Source organism: Nicotiana attenuata, unplaced genomic scaffold (assembly GCF_001879085.1).
Source record: "Nicotiana attenuata strain UT unplaced genomic scaffold, NIATTr2, whole genome shotgun sequence".
NCBI classification, from domain to species: domain Eukaryota; kingdom Viridiplantae; phylum Streptophyta; class Magnoliopsida; order Solanales; family Solanaceae; genus Nicotiana; species Nicotiana attenuata.
In genome coordinates, this window is record NW_017671187.1 from 131,265 (window position 1) to 148,722 (window position 17,458).

Below are 17,458 nucleotides of genomic sequence, written 5' to 3' on the forward strand. Positions count from 1 at the left end.
TAGTTTCCTAGGCTCATAAGATTAAGATTCCATTCCATGTAAAGCATTCACACACTCCACTCGGTCCTCATCATCATTGACATCAAGATTTAACAACAAGGCCTCCAGAGGGTCTTCCACATTGCTCATTGCACTAGTATAATCAATTATCACAACCGTGACTAGATCCACAAATGAGCACATTTTGGTACAATTGGGCTGCTTCATTGACTTGCACACATGAAAGACTACCTTTTCATCACCTACCCGAAATGTGAGTTCCTCTGCTTCTACATCAACTAGAGCCTTCCCCATATCAAGAAAAGGTCTCCCCAATATGATCGGGACTTCATAGTCTACCTCACAATCCAGGATCACAAAATCAGCTTGCAAGATAAATTTGTCCACTCGAACAAGCACATCATCAACAATACCCAATGGTCGCTTCATTGATCTATCCGCCATTTGCAATCTCATGGAAGTTTGCCTCGGTGGTCCAATACCCAAAGTCTTGAAAACTAAGTAGGGTATCAAGTTGATGCTTGCCCCTAAATCACATAAAGCTTTAGCAAAATCCGCCTACTAATAGCGCAAGGGATGGTGAAAGCACCGGGATCCTCCAACTTTGGAGCCATTGAATGTACTATAGCACTAACTTGGTGGGTCATCTTGATAGTTTCACAATTCATGGATCTTTTCTTTGTCACCAAATCTTTCATGAATTTGGCGTAGCCAGGAATTTGCTCCAAAGCCTCCACCAAAGGCACATTGATGGATAAGCTCTTCATCGTGTCAATGAACTTTTTAAACTGATTCTCATTTTTCCGCTTGGCTAGCCTTTGAGGATAAGGTGGAGGTGGTCTAGGCAAGGGTGCCTTGGCTTTTGGCACAACCGGCTCCTTCATGTCAATTACGTGTTTCCTAGACGGGTTCATGTCATTTTGCATTTTCACCTCGGCATCTTGAATATCAATCCTCACTTCTCCATTCACATTTTCAGCAACCACATTCTCAACCACCAAAGGAACTTCATCTTCTTGCAACTCAACTTCATCACCCAAAACTTGCTTTTGTTTGGAGGCATTCACATCACCGCCTCGTCCACTACTAGTGGTTACCGCCATAACATGATTGTTCCCACCCTTCGGGTTCACTACCGTATCACTTGGTAGAGCACCCTTAGGGCGTGTATTCAAGGACTGAGAGATTTGACCTAGTTGCACCTCCAAATTTCTAATGGAAGCATTATGAGAAGACAGTTGAGCATCCGAATTCGCATTCTTCTTCATCATTCATTCGAACATCATTTCAATTCTACCCATATCATTGCTAGAAGAACTAGGACCCTGGGATGGAAAATGTGGTGGATTGATCGGTTGTTGGTACATTGGGGGCCTTTGAAAACTTTGCCTCTGATTTCCCTGGTTGTTGTTCCATCCACCCTGGTTGTTGTTGTTTCCCCAGTTTCCTTGATTGCTCCGATTGTTGTTTTGATTTCCCCAATTCAAATTTTGATTATTGTTTCCCCAATTGCTGTTCCCTTGTTGGTGATTGTTCCAATTATTGTTGCATTGTTGTTGATTTCCCCAATTACCTTGGGATCTCCATTGTTGCTGTTGGTTGGAAGAATTGCCTCTTTGGCCTTGATAATTGTTCACATATTGTACCTCTTCATTTTGTCCATCATAGCTATCATCTTGAAATCCACTACCATCATTGTCAAATTGATCAGAATTCCCTTTGTTCTGTTGACCTCTTTGCCTTCGTTGGTTCACTAGCATGTTAACACCCTCCATGGCATTCACTTGGGGAGGATTTTGGACTTGTTGCAACTGTGCCTTTGCTAGTTGGTTCATGGTTGTTGTCAACTCCACCATCGCCTGCCCATGATCATGTAATTCTTTGTGCAAATGAGTGACTGTGGGGTCACCCTGGGGCACGTTAGCTCTACTTTGCCATGCAGAGGACGTGTCAGCCATCTCGTCAAGAATGGCACAAGCTTCATCATACATCAATTTCATAAAATTACCCCCAGCAAGTTGATTTACTATGCATCGATTTGTAGTATTGATGCCCCGGTAGAAAGTTTGTTGCAACATATTCTCCGTCATGTCATTGTTGGGGCATTCCTTCACCATAGTTCTATATCTCTCCCAAATCTCATGCAATGGTTCAGTGGGCTCCTGTTTGAAAGCCAAGATCTCATCCCGCAATGCTGCCATATGTCCCGGTGAAAAGAACTTTGCTATGAACTTGTCCGCTAACTCATCCCAAGTAGTGATGGAATGGTTGGGAAGTCGCTCAAGCCAATCTAAAGCCTTCCCTCTAAGTGAAAATGGAAGAGTCTCAACTGGAGTGCATCTTCGGACACATTGGTTTGCTTGATCCCCCAATAGGTATCCACAAACCCCTTGAGTTATTTGTAAGCATTTTGAGTGGCAGCGCCCGTGAAGTACCCACGTTGCTCCAACAATGTCAGCATCATATTAGTAATTTGGGAATTTCTCGCCTAGATTCGGGGTGGGACAATTGCACTTGCACAGCCTTGGTTTGGGAGAACCTGAGGAACCGCTCTTGGAGGTGGCGGAGGAGGGTCTAGAATATTTTCATTAACATTGGCCTGGCGGCCTCTTCGTTGTCTAGGAGGTACAAGAGGCACCTCATCCTCTCCATTATCATCAACCTCCTCCCCTGCAATCACGTTTCCAAGAGGGTTATTAGCATTTAATGCCATTTTGTACCGGAAGTATTGACACACACAAATTAGTAACAAAGAAGGAAAAAAGAACAAAACACAAAACTATTTAGATAGATATCTAAAACCATTAGCTCCCCGGAAACAGCGCCAAAAAGTGATCGGTGCCTGCCCTACACTACTATTGAGTAGCGAGAGAGGATCGAAGCAGCTTTTACCTGATTAAGGACGGGATTGATTTCCACAGAGAGCTAGAAGTTGGAATCGAGTATCTACCTAATTTAGAGTTGTGTAATTGTTCTTAATTGAACTTCTAACATTTTTGGGTTTTTGTTTAACTTCTAATTTTATCCACTACGATGCTAATTTAAACTAAAAATAAGCTAAGAATAAGTTATCACGGATTGTTCAAATGGTTAAAAGGCACTAGGGTAGTGACTTTCGCCTAGGTGGTCAATTAACGGGTACTTGAGTTTAAGATACGATTGACATATTTGGGGATTATGATATAACCTTTGCAAGATTTTACTCACTCTATACCTCTCGGTAGCTCGACTGATTTTGCCCGAATTGACTTTCTCAAGACCAATTGGGTATGCAAATTTGCACAAGCAAATAGGGTTCAAGTCGGGTATTACTATCTCTAGGTTTAACCCTTTAATTGGGGCTATCAATCTCTTGAGTACGCCCCAATTCCTTGTTGGACTAATTTTTGTGAATTAGGCTCTCTTTCTCAAGAAGAGCCAAAATCAACTAAACACAAACTAGTGTTTGCAACCACTAGTTTAGCAATTAAACATGAAATTAGTCTAAATATCAAACACCGTAGTTAATCTAGCCCAAAAACACAAGACCCATCAATTACCCATACTAGGGTTGAGCCACAACCCTAGCTTATGGGTCTAGCTACTCATAATTGAAGAAGAAAACAAAAAAATAGATGAAGAACAACTCATATTAATTAATTGCTAAGATAAACTAGAATATTCAATGTTAAAATGAAGATAAAATTGCCCAAAATAACTAAAAGTATCGAACCCACAAGCGCAACGTTCAGCTAAATCTATCTGCTTCACCTAAAAATGCAAAAGAAGCTATTTATACTAAGCTGACAATTCTAGACAAAAATACCCATGCGGGGTTAGTGGGGTCCGTACAAAATGGAGCGCAGACCGTATTGGCTTGAAACTCCCATCTGGCATTTATCTGATTCTTCTCACCGCGGACCGCACTAAATTGAGTGTGGCCGCATTAATCTCAGTGCGGACCGCACACAAACTAGTGCGTCCGCATTACCTTTTTTCCTGAATAACATGCTCTCTAAACCTCACTTGTGCGGACTGCACAGAATGGTGTGCGGCTGCACTGACCTTGTTTTGCCTGAGCTTTCTCTTGCCTTGATACTTGTGCAAGTTTCACTCCTTTTGAGCTGATCTTTGACATCTTGACACCTTGTTGATCAAACCTGCAATCAAGCACAACTTGTGAGCCTTTTGGGACTATTTTGTACAAATTTCTAATCAAAACATAAGCAAGAAGGAGTATAAAATGTATCAAAATCACTAGTTATCAGCTACAAACCCTGCAAGCGGCTTCGAGGACAAATTTAATGCCTCAATTCATTTTACCAGAAGGGTTAACTCCTTTAGCATGTTAGTTTGGAGATTAGATGATTCACTCTCGTCTTTCTTCCTTGTAGGGACATATTGGAGCGCAGAACTTACTTTCTTTCCAGAAGACGCAATATCCCCTTTACGAGATTTTTTCACGTTGGCGTGTACCTCCTCAGTAACAGCTTTGGCTTTAACAATAGTCACCTCAGCTCTTTTAGTTATGGACTCTTCATTCTTGCTTTTCATGCCTTCACAACCTTTATCTCCTTCACAATGTGGTTCTTTTAGTAGAACTTTGCATCGACGAAGTGTGGCTCTACCTCAGTGAATGGCTCGTCATCAACAACTATCTTCTCTCGACTTTACCCTCGTAGTATTTTAAAAATTGATGGTAGGTAGATGGAACCACTTTATTCTCATGTATCCAAGGCCTTCCGAGCAAGACATTGTATGAAGTCTTCGCATCGATTACATGCAGTCATGCACTTGATTGCATATCTTCAATGGTGATTTCCAGCCTGATCGCGCCTATGGCTCTTTGCCCCCCATTGGTTGAATCCTTGGATCATCACACAACTTTCTAAGAGTTCGTTCATGGGAATACCAAGTTCTTTCACAGTGCGAATTGACAAAATGTTCACTGAGGATCCTCCGTCAACCAAAATTCGATTTACCCTTTCATCACGCATATAGACAACCAGGTACAATGGGCAGTTATGAAGAGTGTCACCTAGCAGAAGATCATCATTTGTGAACGTGAATTTTTGCTCACAAACATTAACTTCTTGAGGAGTGAACTCGATGAGATTTTTCGGAGATGGTGCCAACGATAGGTCATCACTCTTTTATTCCCCTTTATCAGCATTGCAACAAGAGGCCTCAATACCATCACGGAAAATCTTCATGCGGAACCAAGATGGCAAGAAATCCTCCAAGGTCATTATATGTCATGGCTTTTGAGGGTGGTGCATCTCCACTTTTGCTTTCTTCAAATACCTAGTTGGATTCTTTTTTGTTGGTCTTTTTACCATCATCTTTCTTGTTGGTTGTTCTATTGATTCTTTTCGTGGGCTCCTTTTGTGGTGCCTACGACGAGTCACCAAGGTCCAACCTTCATCATCATCAGGTTGACATCTTCAACTTTGTTGTTCTCCAGTAATTCTTCATTTTTAATTCCTTTTAAACTGCATAACTCATCTAGACTGAATGAGCCAAAGATGATAGAGACTTGGTTTGCGCTTGCTTTCTCATTTTCAAGCACGATCTTCTTTTCACGGGCCAAGTCCATAACTTTGTCCTTGAAGACAAAGCACTTCTCCAGAGGGTGGCTTACAAGTCGGTGATATTTGCAGTAATTTGGGTCATTCGTTTTTCCCAGCTTCATTTGGTCGCTTCATCTCCGGACGCTCAATAAGATTTAACTCGAGGAGTTCTTCCAAAATGGCTGGCACATCAGAATCCAGAAATGGGTGCTATTTCTCTTGCATTTTTTTTAAAGTCAACTTTCCACTTGGCTTATCTTGAAAAGAAGTGGATTCCATACTCTGCTTCTTACTTACCTTCGTCGTGAACTTCACAGGTGACGTGTTGACATCCATAGCTTTTTTGCTTTCAGACTTGGGTACGAACTTGCCCCACTTCCTGACTTCTTACTTGTCATTCCCTTTGCGAGGTTCATAGATGAGAAACCTTTCATTTCCAGCGGAGGCCATGCTCAATTCCATGTCATGGGCACGAGTTGAAAGTTCTTCAAATGTGTTAGGCTTGATACCTTGCAAGATGAAGCGCAATCCCCAATGCATGCCTTGGATGCACATCTCTATGTATGAAGCTTCACTATGCCTATCTTTGCAGTTGAGGCTGGCATTCCTCCAACGATTGATAAAGTCGATAACTGGTTCACCCTTTCGTTGACGAGTATTTGTAAGTTCTATCATACTCACAGTATATCTCATGCTATAATAGCGATTGAGGAATTCTTGCTCTAGTTGATCCCAGCTATCAACAAATCCAGCCTCGAGGTCCGTATACCAATCAAAAGCATTTGCTTTTAATGAGCGAACAAACTGTTTGACGAGGTAATCTCTATAAGTCTCATCATTGTTGCATGTCTCAACGAGGTGCACCACATGTTGCTTTTGATTGCCTTTGCCATCAAAGCATTAAAATTTTGGAGGTTGATAGCCAGCAGGAATCTCAACATATCGATCCTTGAAGTGTATGACTTTGCGTAGGTAAAGGAGGACTTGTAAACGACTTCATATTTCTTTTTTATAGTCCCTTCAATGAACTACTTTAGTTGATTTATTGGAATTATCCCTTCTGAAGAGACTGGAATTTCCTTAGTATATGCAACTTGTTGTGGGGGAGGATCAATCTCTTGAACTTCTGGGAGTTTGCCAGGTGCATGAGTGGATTCTTCTTCCATCAAGATTTCCACCCTGTCTGTTAGCTTGTCAATTCTAGCCTCTTGATTTTGCATGCATTTGGTCAAGCCAGTTTGCCAATTGCTCCTCCATAGATGAAGTGTTTGTCGCCATGGTTTGCATGATTGTCGTGGACGATGGAGAGTAGCATGCATTTTCACACAGATTGATCCTTGATTGGCTCACACTATGTGGTGTAAGTGGGGAGGATCCATCACTTGAAGCATAATCATCTTCCTTCACAACAGAGTGCTTAGATCTGGAGAGGTCAAGCAGAGCAAGAGTTTTCTTGATCTTTTCAGCAACATCGCTTCCTCCTTCAAGTGCGTTTGTGGAAGGTCTTGCTCCTTCTGAGGAAGAAGATCAGCAAACAGGGGTTGATGCGGACGACACTTGGGGTGCTTGTTGTCCTAAAGAGCTTGCTTTGCTCCTTGTAACTGGTCCGAAGCTTCCAAAGGTAACATCGAGGATGCTTTCCACATCAGCATTAGGGGTGGGCATCGGTCGGTTCGGTTCGGTTAATTTGGTTTTTAGTTTGTGATTTTAATAACCAAAACTGAACCATAATAACTTCGGTCTGGTTCGGTTTAATCGGTTCTGTCTTCGGTTTAGCTATGTGCGAAATTCTTATCCGCTCAAGGGCAAATCAACTGTCCCCCAAAGTCAATCACACATGCTCTCAGTATGTCCTCCAATATATGAACTGTCCACTCTGACTGCCCGTCGGTCTGTGAATGAAATGTTGTGCTAAGCTCTCACGGGTCCCCAACTCACCCTGTACGGCTCTCTAGAAATGTGAAGTGAACTGAGGGACTCTATTTGATGTGATGGAAACAGGCACACCGCGCAACCGAACTATCTCCCGAATATAAATTTGTGCCAACTTCTCTGAAGTATATGTAGTCACAAGCGGAATGAAGTGTGCCGACTTGGTCAACCTATCGACAATGACCCAAATTGCATCAAACTTCCGCAAGGTCCGCGAAAATCCAACTACAATGTCCATAGTAATGCACTCCCATTTCCACTCAGGTATAGTCATCTGCTGAAGCAGGCCACCTGGCCTCTGGTGCACATACTTAACCTGCAGGCAATTTAAGCACTTAGCCACATACTCAACTATGTCTTTCTTCATCCGCCGCCACCAATAATGTTGTCTCAGGTCACGATACATCTTCGTAGCACCTAGGTGAATAGAATACCGAGAACTATCTGGCTCCTCTAGAACCCTCTCCCTCAAGCCATCGACATTAGGAACATATAAGAGACCCTAGAGTCGCAGAATACCATCCTCGCTAATAGAAACCTCCTTGGCACCACCCTGTAGTACCGTCTCCCTAAGAACTTCCAAATATGGGTCATCAAACTATCGAGCCTTGATCTGCCCCAAAAGTGAAGACTGGGCAATAACACGTGCAAGAACTCGGTTGGGCTCTAAAATATCCTACCTCACAAGTCTGTTAGCCAAGGAATGAATGTCCAAAGCTAGTGGCCTCTCCTCTACTGAAATGAATGCCAAGCTACCCATACTCTCTGCCTTCCTGCTTAAAGCATCCCCGACCACATTTGCCTGGCCCGGATAATAAAGAATGGTGATGTCATAATCCTTCAGTAACTCAAGCCATCTACGCTGACTCTAATTAAGATCCCTTTGCTTGAACAAATGTTGCAGGTTGCGATGATCAGTGTAAACCTCACATGACACCCCGTACAGGCAATGCCTCCAGATCTTAAGAGCATGAACAATCGCGGCTAACTCTAGATCATGCACAAGGTAATTCTTCTCATGAATCTTCAGCTGACGCGAAGCATATGCAATAACTCGCCCATCCTGCATCAAACACAACCCAAGACAACACGTGAAGCGTCACAATACACAGTATACATCCCCTAACCGGAAGGCAACACTAGAACTGGTACTGTAGTCAAAGTTGTCTTGAGATTTTGAAAGCTCGCCTCACAATCATCGGACCAATAGAACGAAGCACCCTTCTGGTTCAATCTAGTCAAAGGTGCCGCAATGGATGAAAAGCCTTGCCCAAACCGGCGATAATAACCTGCTAACCCCAGGAAACTCCTGATCTCAGTCACCAAAGTGGGACGCAGACAACCCTGAACTGCCTCAATCTTCTTGGGGTCCACCTTAATACCCTCTCCTGATACCACATGCCCCAAGAATGCCACAGACTCTAGCCAAAACTCACACTTGGAGAACTTAGCATATAGCTTCTGTTCTCACAATGTCTGAAGCATCACTCTCAGATGTTGCTCGTGCTCCCCCAGGCTAAGTGAGTAAATCAATATGTCATCAATGGAGACAATAACATAGGAATCGATATAAGTCTTGAACCCCTGGTTAATCAAATCCATAAACGCCGCTCGGGCATTAGTCAAGCCAAAGGACATCACTAGAAACTCATAATGGTCATATCTGGTACGGAAGGTAGTCTTCAGAACATCTGAGTCTTGAATCATTAACTCATGGTAACCTGATCTCAAGTCGATCTTAGAAAACACCATAGCACCCTGCAACTGGTCAAACAAATCATCGATACGCGGCAACGGGTACTTGTTCTTGATGGTAACTTTGTTAAACTGGTGGTAATTAATGCACATCCGCAGAGTCCCATCTTTCTTCTTCATAAAAAACACGGGTGCACCCCAAGGTGATACACTTGGTCTGACAAAACCCTTTTGCTAATAACTCCTCAAGCTTCTCCTTCAGCTCTTTCGGAGCCATACGATACGGTGGGATAGATATAGGCTGGGTACCTGGGGCCAAATCAATGCAGAAACCAATATCACGATCTGGCGGCATGCTTGGAAGGTCAGAAGGAAACATATTGGCGAACTCCCGGACTACTGGAACTAAATCAATCGTCGGAGACTCTATGGTGGTGTCCCGAACATAAGCTAGATAAGCCAAACAACCCTTCTTGACCATTTTTCGAGCCTTCAAAAAAGAGATAACCCGACTAGATGTACTAACGGAAGAACCCTTCCACTCCAATCTCGGCAACTCTGGCATCAATAAAGTAACCGTCTTGGTATGAAAATCAAGGATAGCATGATATGGGGATAACTAGTCCATGCCCAGGATGACCTCAAAGTCAATCATATCGAGTAACAAAAAGTCCATTTTAGTCTCGTAACTACAGAACGTGACTACACATGACCGCTAGATCCGATACACAACCACAGAATCACCCGTATGAGTTGACATATAACAAGAGTACCCAAGAACTCACGAGGAATATCCATAAAATGAGCAAACAGATATGTCACATATGAATAGGTAGACCATGGATCAAATAGTATCGAAGAATCCGTACCGCAAACATAAATAATACATGTAATCACAGCATCACAGGCCACTGCATCTGGTATGGACGGAAAAGCATAAAATCTAGCCGGCGCGCCGGCTGGCTGGCCTCTGCTTGGCTAGATAGCAGATGGCTGACCTCCCCCTGCCTGGCCTCCACCTCTAGGACGGCCCCTACCAGCCTGCCCTCCGCCTCTGCGCGGTCGGACAACTGGTGCTGTAATCATGGGTTGATGACCCTGTTGTACTGCCTTGCCCCGAAGTCTTGGACAAATTCTCTTCTTATGACCCGTATCCCCACACTTGTAACAACCCCTCGTGCCATAGACTGTTGCCTCGAAGCTTGACCCTAATGGCCTGAATACCCACTAGGAGGGGATGGATGGTGGGCGGTATGAACTCTCTGGTATGGCACTGAAATAGGCACCGGAAGAACCCTGATGAACTGGTGGTCGATAAGAACTCTCGAGCATAGCACTGAAATAGGTTCACGCTGGAGCACCCCGAGGAGGTGGTGGTGGTGTTGGATATGTGAGCCTGCTAGGCTGACCCCTCCCAAACTGACATCTGCCCCTAGTCGGGCACCTCTATCCTCTCTAGAGAATCGGGTCCTCTTATCCTGCTGCATCTGCTCTCTACCCCTCTTGTGATAGCCCTCAATCCTCCGACCAATCTCCACTACTAGCTGATAATCAGTACCCATCTCAACCTCTTAGGCCATGCTATCCCGAATACTGGGGTACGACCCCACAACAAATCTTTGTACTCTCTCTACATTTGTGGGAAGTATCATAAGTGCATGGCGAGATAACTCAAAAAAACTCGCCTCATAATCAGTCACATACATCTGACCCTGCTCGAGCTGCTCAAACTAACACCGCAACTCTTACCTCCGAGAGGGTGAAATATACATGTCCAATAGAAGCCATGTAAACTATTCCCAAGTCATGGGAGGAGAACCCGCTAGTCTGCCAAGAAGGTAATACTGCCACCATCTACGGGCCTTGCCCTCCAACTAGAAAGTAGTGAAATCCACCCCATGAGAATCCAACATCCTCATGTTGTGCAGTCTGTCCCTATACCGATCAATGAAGTCCTGGGATCTGCATGCCGCTCGCCTCCGAAGATAGGAGGGTGTAGCCTACTCCATCTGTCTAATAGCATCTGCTGCTCGCCGTCCACAGTTGTTCTAGACTCAGGTGAAGCTGCTGAAAATGGCTAAGCTTTGCCCATGGGTAGTGCACCCAGGGTCTGATATATGGCAGAAGCATGCCCTGGAGCCTGGGCAATAAGGGTCTGTGCTCCCCCTCCCGCTTGAGATGTGGCTGGGTCCGCTGGAAATAGACCAGCCTGAGTCATAGTATCCATGTACCATAGCATAGGGCTCATGACCTCCTGAAAGCCTCGTGCTGACATGAAATCTACCAGAGTTGGCTCTACTGCGGGCATCTCGCCCTGATCCTCGATGATGAGATCCTCCACTGGATCCGCTTGTGGTGCTACTAGGGCAGCTCTGGGACACCGTTGTCCCCTACCTCGGGCCAGTTCCCTCCCCTAGCCTCTCCCTCGGCCTCTAGCAATGAGGGGGCAGCTCTTCCGGGGTCTGGAACGTCTGTTGTACGCGTCCTCACCATCTGTGAGAGAATAGAAGAAGGAAACTTAGTACATCATCAATTGCACGATAGTAGATGAATAAAGAGTAGTTTCCTAACACCTTATAGCCTCTCGAAGATAAGTACGGACGTCTCTGCACCGATCCGCAAGATTCTACTAGGCCTGCCCATAACTTGTGAGACCTACGTGAACCTAGTGCTCTGATACCTTGTTGTCATGACCCCAAACTCCATTATAGGCCGTGATGGCGCCCAACACCGTTGTTAGGCAAACCAACACTAATCAACTAGTGAATTCCCATTTTAAATAAATTAGCAAAAAGTGACTTTTTCTTGTTTGTTAAGAAAATCTAGAAGGTTGCAATTTTTAAATATAAATAAGTGGAAGAAACGAATACAAATCGAAGTCATGTAAACAAAACCAAAGTCATAAGTCTACTAGTGTGCGTGTGCCAAGACCTGGTGTCACAAATATGTGGGCAATCTAGTAGAATATACAAAACAAATGCTAGCCTACTGTCTGAAAGGAAATAGACAGAAAATAAAGCATAAGAGAGACTCCAGCTGCTGCAAAAAGGCTCAAAAGGGCAGCTCACCGGGAAGTCTCGAGTTGGGGAATCAATCTACGCGTCGGACTGATGGCCAGATGCACCTGCCTCAAATTCTGTACAATCAAGTATAGAAGTGTAGTATGGGTACATAAAAATCTGTACCCAGTAAGTATCTAGTCTAACCATGAAGAAGTAGTGACGAGGGATCGACTCTGACACTTACTAGGGACAACAATATAATAATGTATGATTCTGAATAAGCATGATATACAGAACTAGCAATAAACTCAAAACATGAAATAATTGAAAACTTCTTCCATCATATTTAAGAACCCAATACACTTCCTTCGTTTGAACATATGATCTCTAACACAGTAAATTTATATCAATTAATAAAAGGGCTTCCAATTCAATTATCACATACAAATTCCACCAAGGATGTTCGGCCCGATCCAACATAAATGTAAATTGTGCACTGCGAAGGGTCGGGCGGCGCGAACCATAGAAGCATCTATTAACCTGCTGAGGCAAATGGCATGTTCCCATGAGAGTAGTGAAAACAATCACCCCGCTAGTGGAATATACTTGTAACGCGGTTAAATCTAAATATAACACAACTTTTCTCAATTCCTTTTAAAAATAAGAATTTACTTGAAATCTTAAAATCCTCAACTTAGTTCCGTTCAATACAAATCAACAAATATGATCAGATAACGGTGTCCATAGAGCATGGTGTAAGCCTAGAACTACCCGAACATAACAGGAATAGTAGCTACGTGCGGACTCCCATCACTTAGTGTGTATGTATCCCCCACTATTAATCACATATTAATTAAATTCACCTATGGGCAAATTTCCCTCTTACAAGGTTAGAAAAGAGACTTACCTCGTCTCAAAGCCTACTTCCAAACTCAAGAATGCGTTCTTACCCTCAAATTGGAGCCGAACAATCCAAAACTATTCAAATAGTTTAATAACTAATCATTATAGGTTCAAAAGTCATATTCTAACTATTAAAGTGATCATCCAATACCAAAGGCAAGATTCCTAAAATTCACCCTCGGGCCCACGTGCCCAGATTCCAGAAATGTTCGAAGAAAGTTATTAGCCATGAACTAAGGAACATAAATATATGATTATCACTAAGTTTCATGGTCAATTTCGTGGTAAAAAAATTCATTCTTGTCAAGCCCTAGGTGTTTCATCTAACCCATGATTTCTACCCATTTTCATGTTAGAGTCTATCCAAAATCTAAGTATTGAACTCACAATAGGTAGAAATTACTTACCTCCAAAAGCCAGGTGGAAATCCCTCTCAAGAAGCTCCAATAATCTCCCAAAGATTGGGATAAGATGAGTGAAAATAGCTTAGGTCCCGTATCAATTGCACCTCACTGCCCCAGCGATTTTCGCACCTGCGGATCCGCTTTTGCAGACCAGGTGTCTGCTTCTATGGAAATGGCTAGGCTGGCTAGGGCCGCACCTGCGGACGGACTCCTGCTTCCGTGGTCCCGCTTCTGCGTATAGAGAACCGCATCTGCAGAACCTAACTGGCCATCCTTGGATCGGATCTGCGAGCTCGCACCTGCAGATATGGGCTCGTAAGTGCAGTTACACCAGAACTGGTGCACCAGCAGCCCTATTGAGTTTCAAACTCAACTCGCATATTGTCCGTACGGTACCCGGGCCCCCGAAGCCCCCGTCCAAACATACCAACAAGTTTAGAATCATAAAACGGACTCGTTTGAACTCACGGAACGCCAGAAACAACATTAAAACTAAGAATCACACCCTAAAACCAATTGAATAAAACTTAAGAACTTCAAGTTCTTCAATTTACTTCCAATGTGCCGAAACGTACTTATACTACTCGGAATGGCACCAATTTTTGCGTGCAAGTCTTAAATGAAATTATGAAACTATTCCTGATCTCAGAATTCCATTTGGACCTCGATATCACCAAAACCCGCTCCAGACAAAATTTAAAGAACTTCTAAAAACCCTCAAGAACTAATTTTCACTATTAGGCGCCAAAACGCTCCAGGGTCAGCCAAAACCCGATCCGAACATACGCCCAAGTCCGAAATCATCATACGAACCTGATGGAACCTTCGAATCTCGATTTCGAGGTCAATCACTAAAAATGTTGACCGAAGTCAAACTGGGCCTTTTAAGCCAGCCTTAAGGAACTAAGTGTTCCGATTTCAACCAAAACTCTTCCAAATCCCGAACCAACCATCCCCCACAAGTCATAACTCAACAAAAGTAAGTACAGGAAGTCTTATTTAGGGGAACGGGGTTCTATAAAGTAAAACAACCGGTCAATTCGTTATAGTCCCGTATTAAATGAAGGTTCTACCTTCTACGATTTTTGCTTCTGCGGTTCGTTAGCCGCATCTGGAGAAATTTCATCGCAGATGCGGTCCTCCCATGACTGGCCTAAATCCGCATTTGCAGAAAAATGGCTCGCTTATGTGATGTTGCTCCTACGGCAGACGAGCCGCACCTGCGGTTGGTCCCGCTTCTACGGTCCTTTAACCGCTCCTGCGCTCGTGCATCTACGCCCACCTCGTCTGCATCTGCGACATCTGGGCTTCCTACACATTGCCGCTTCTGCACCCTTTTGGCTCGCCTCTACAGCCATAGCCTCGCAGGTGCGATTACACCAGAAGTCTGGTCTTTCACCTGAAGTCTGGTCTTTCAGCTGATGCTTCCCAAGTCATAACTTGGTTCGCGCCTCATCCGATTAACACCCAGGGCCCCCGAACCCCGCTCTGTCACGACCCTAAACCCGGACCCGTTCGTGATGGCGCATCTTGTGAAGACAAGGCCAGCCAACACATTTCATATTTCCAATCTTAAGCAATAAAATAATAAGTATTAAGTTGTAAACCTGATAAAATCTCAAAATGAGCAGCTAACAGTATAATTTGCGGAAAAACAAACCCAACACAGCCCGACATCGGGTAGTCATGAGCATCTACTAAGGTCTGAATACAACAAGAGTCTAAAATGTATTAGATATAGTCTAATGAAATCGAGAGGGAGAAAAGCAGTGATGCGAACGTCGGGCAGCTACCTTGCTAAACTCCGATGACTCTGCCTCTGAGCAACCAATACCTGCTACCGGGTTCAGAAATACCTGAATCTGCACACAAGGTGCAGGGAGTAAAGTGAGTACTTCCAACTCAGTGAGTAATAAAATAAATGAAGACTGAGAAATATAAAACCACGTAAGGCACAACATTAAGTTAAAGAGGCATAGCAAAATCAGTAGATATAATTAAGCAGTGAAATCTCATAAACATTCTTTAAACAGTTAAACAATATGCAGTGAGAACAACAGAAAAGTAAACACATAATAACTGCCCCTCAGGCACAGTAACAACAGAATCATCCCCTCGGGCAATGTCACAGAACAATACCAGCCCCTAGGGCTATATCTCATATCACAATGGGTATCCATGCTCACTGGGGGTGTACAGACTCCGGGAGGGGCCCCTTACGGCCCAAGCGCCTAATCAAGCCATCTCGAGGCATCATAAATAGGCTCTCAGCCTCATATAAATCTCAAGCCACCTCGTGGCATACAATCTCAGGCCCTCGGCCACATTATCATAATCAATGTATAACTGTTGCGGCGTGTATCCCGGCTTAAATGTATCCTCATAACACACGCCCTCGGCCTTACTCAGTTAGAATCTCATAAGTCCCTCGGGCCACAGTAAAATATGAAGCTCAGCTCAAATACCTTTGAAAATATCATTTAATGTGTTAAAAACAGAATAATATAGTTGAGTCTTTAAAATAGTAAAATATAGTATGACCGATCAATCAGTGAGGAAAATATCATTTAAAAATCCCCATAAGCGTTCAAACAGCTGGCACGAAGCCCACATATGGCATTTAGCCCAAAATATAATAATATTAAACAATTAACTATCAAATACGCAGTAAAATAATCATTTGGGATGGACTAAGTCACAATCCCCAACGGTGCTCTACCCCACGCTCGTCATCTAGCGTGTAAGTCACCTCAACACAGCCGTACGTTGTGAAATTCCGGGGTTTCATATCCTTAGGACAGCATTTAAAATCATTACTCACCTCGAACTAACCCGAAAAGCTACTCTGCAACACGCTTTCCTCTCGAATCAACTTCGGAGTGCTCAAAATCTACCAAGTTCAGATTTTTATCATCAAATTGTGCTAAACGAATGAATTCCAATTGAAAAATATCGAAATTAAGCACCAAACCCGTCCTCCGGGCCCGCATCCCGAAACTGGACAAACTTTATATCAAGATGTTCTGCATCATCTCACGAGTCCGTACATATAAAGAACTCGAAAATCGGAGTTCTTTTGGCCCCTCAAATCATCCCCATAAGGTCTCATAAACTCAAGTCCTAATTCCATCTTTTTCTACTGATTTTCATGAATTAAACACTAATATATTGTTCCTTAATCACAAATAATCGAGTTTTAGGGTCCAAAACCCTTACCTCAATGAAGAACAATGATTTTCTCTCTTCAAAATCGCCTCAAGGCTCTTTTCCCATTCAAAAATGGTGTAAAAGGGTTCCTAGTCGCGGAATAGCCTTTTTAAAACATTCTGCCCAGCTATTAAATTTCCTTCATCGCGATCGCAGGACAACCTTCGCGATCGCGAAGCACAATTCCTCAGCTCCTAAAATTTACTCTATGCGAACGCGTGAAATACCATGCGAACGCGATGCTCAAGCATCTGACCCAACGCAATCACGGACTGGCCACCGCGTTCGCGATGAACAACTTCCATCCAAGACCCCTGGTCCACTTAACTCTACGCGAAGGCGACCTTCACTACGCGTTCACGATCAACAACTTTCTCACCTATATGCGATCGCGACCCAACTTCAGCGAACGCGAAGAACAACTGGATTTCCCCCTCAAAACCTTCTACGCGTCCGCGAGAGCCCCTACGCGATCGCGAAGAGGAATTCTCTACAACTGCTGAACCTGAAATGCTGCAACATCTCCAAGGCATGAAATGGTCCGGTTGACTATCCGAAACTCACCCAAGGCCCCAGGGCCTCAACTAAAGGCATCAACGTATCTTAAAACCTTATTCAAACTTGTACCGATCTTCAAAACGCTTCAAACAACATCAAATCAACCAAAACACATCGGATTCAAGCCTAAGTTTCTAAAATCTTCCAAATTCCTCTTTTGATCAAAAACCCAACCAAACCACGTCCGAATGACCTGAAATTTTGCACA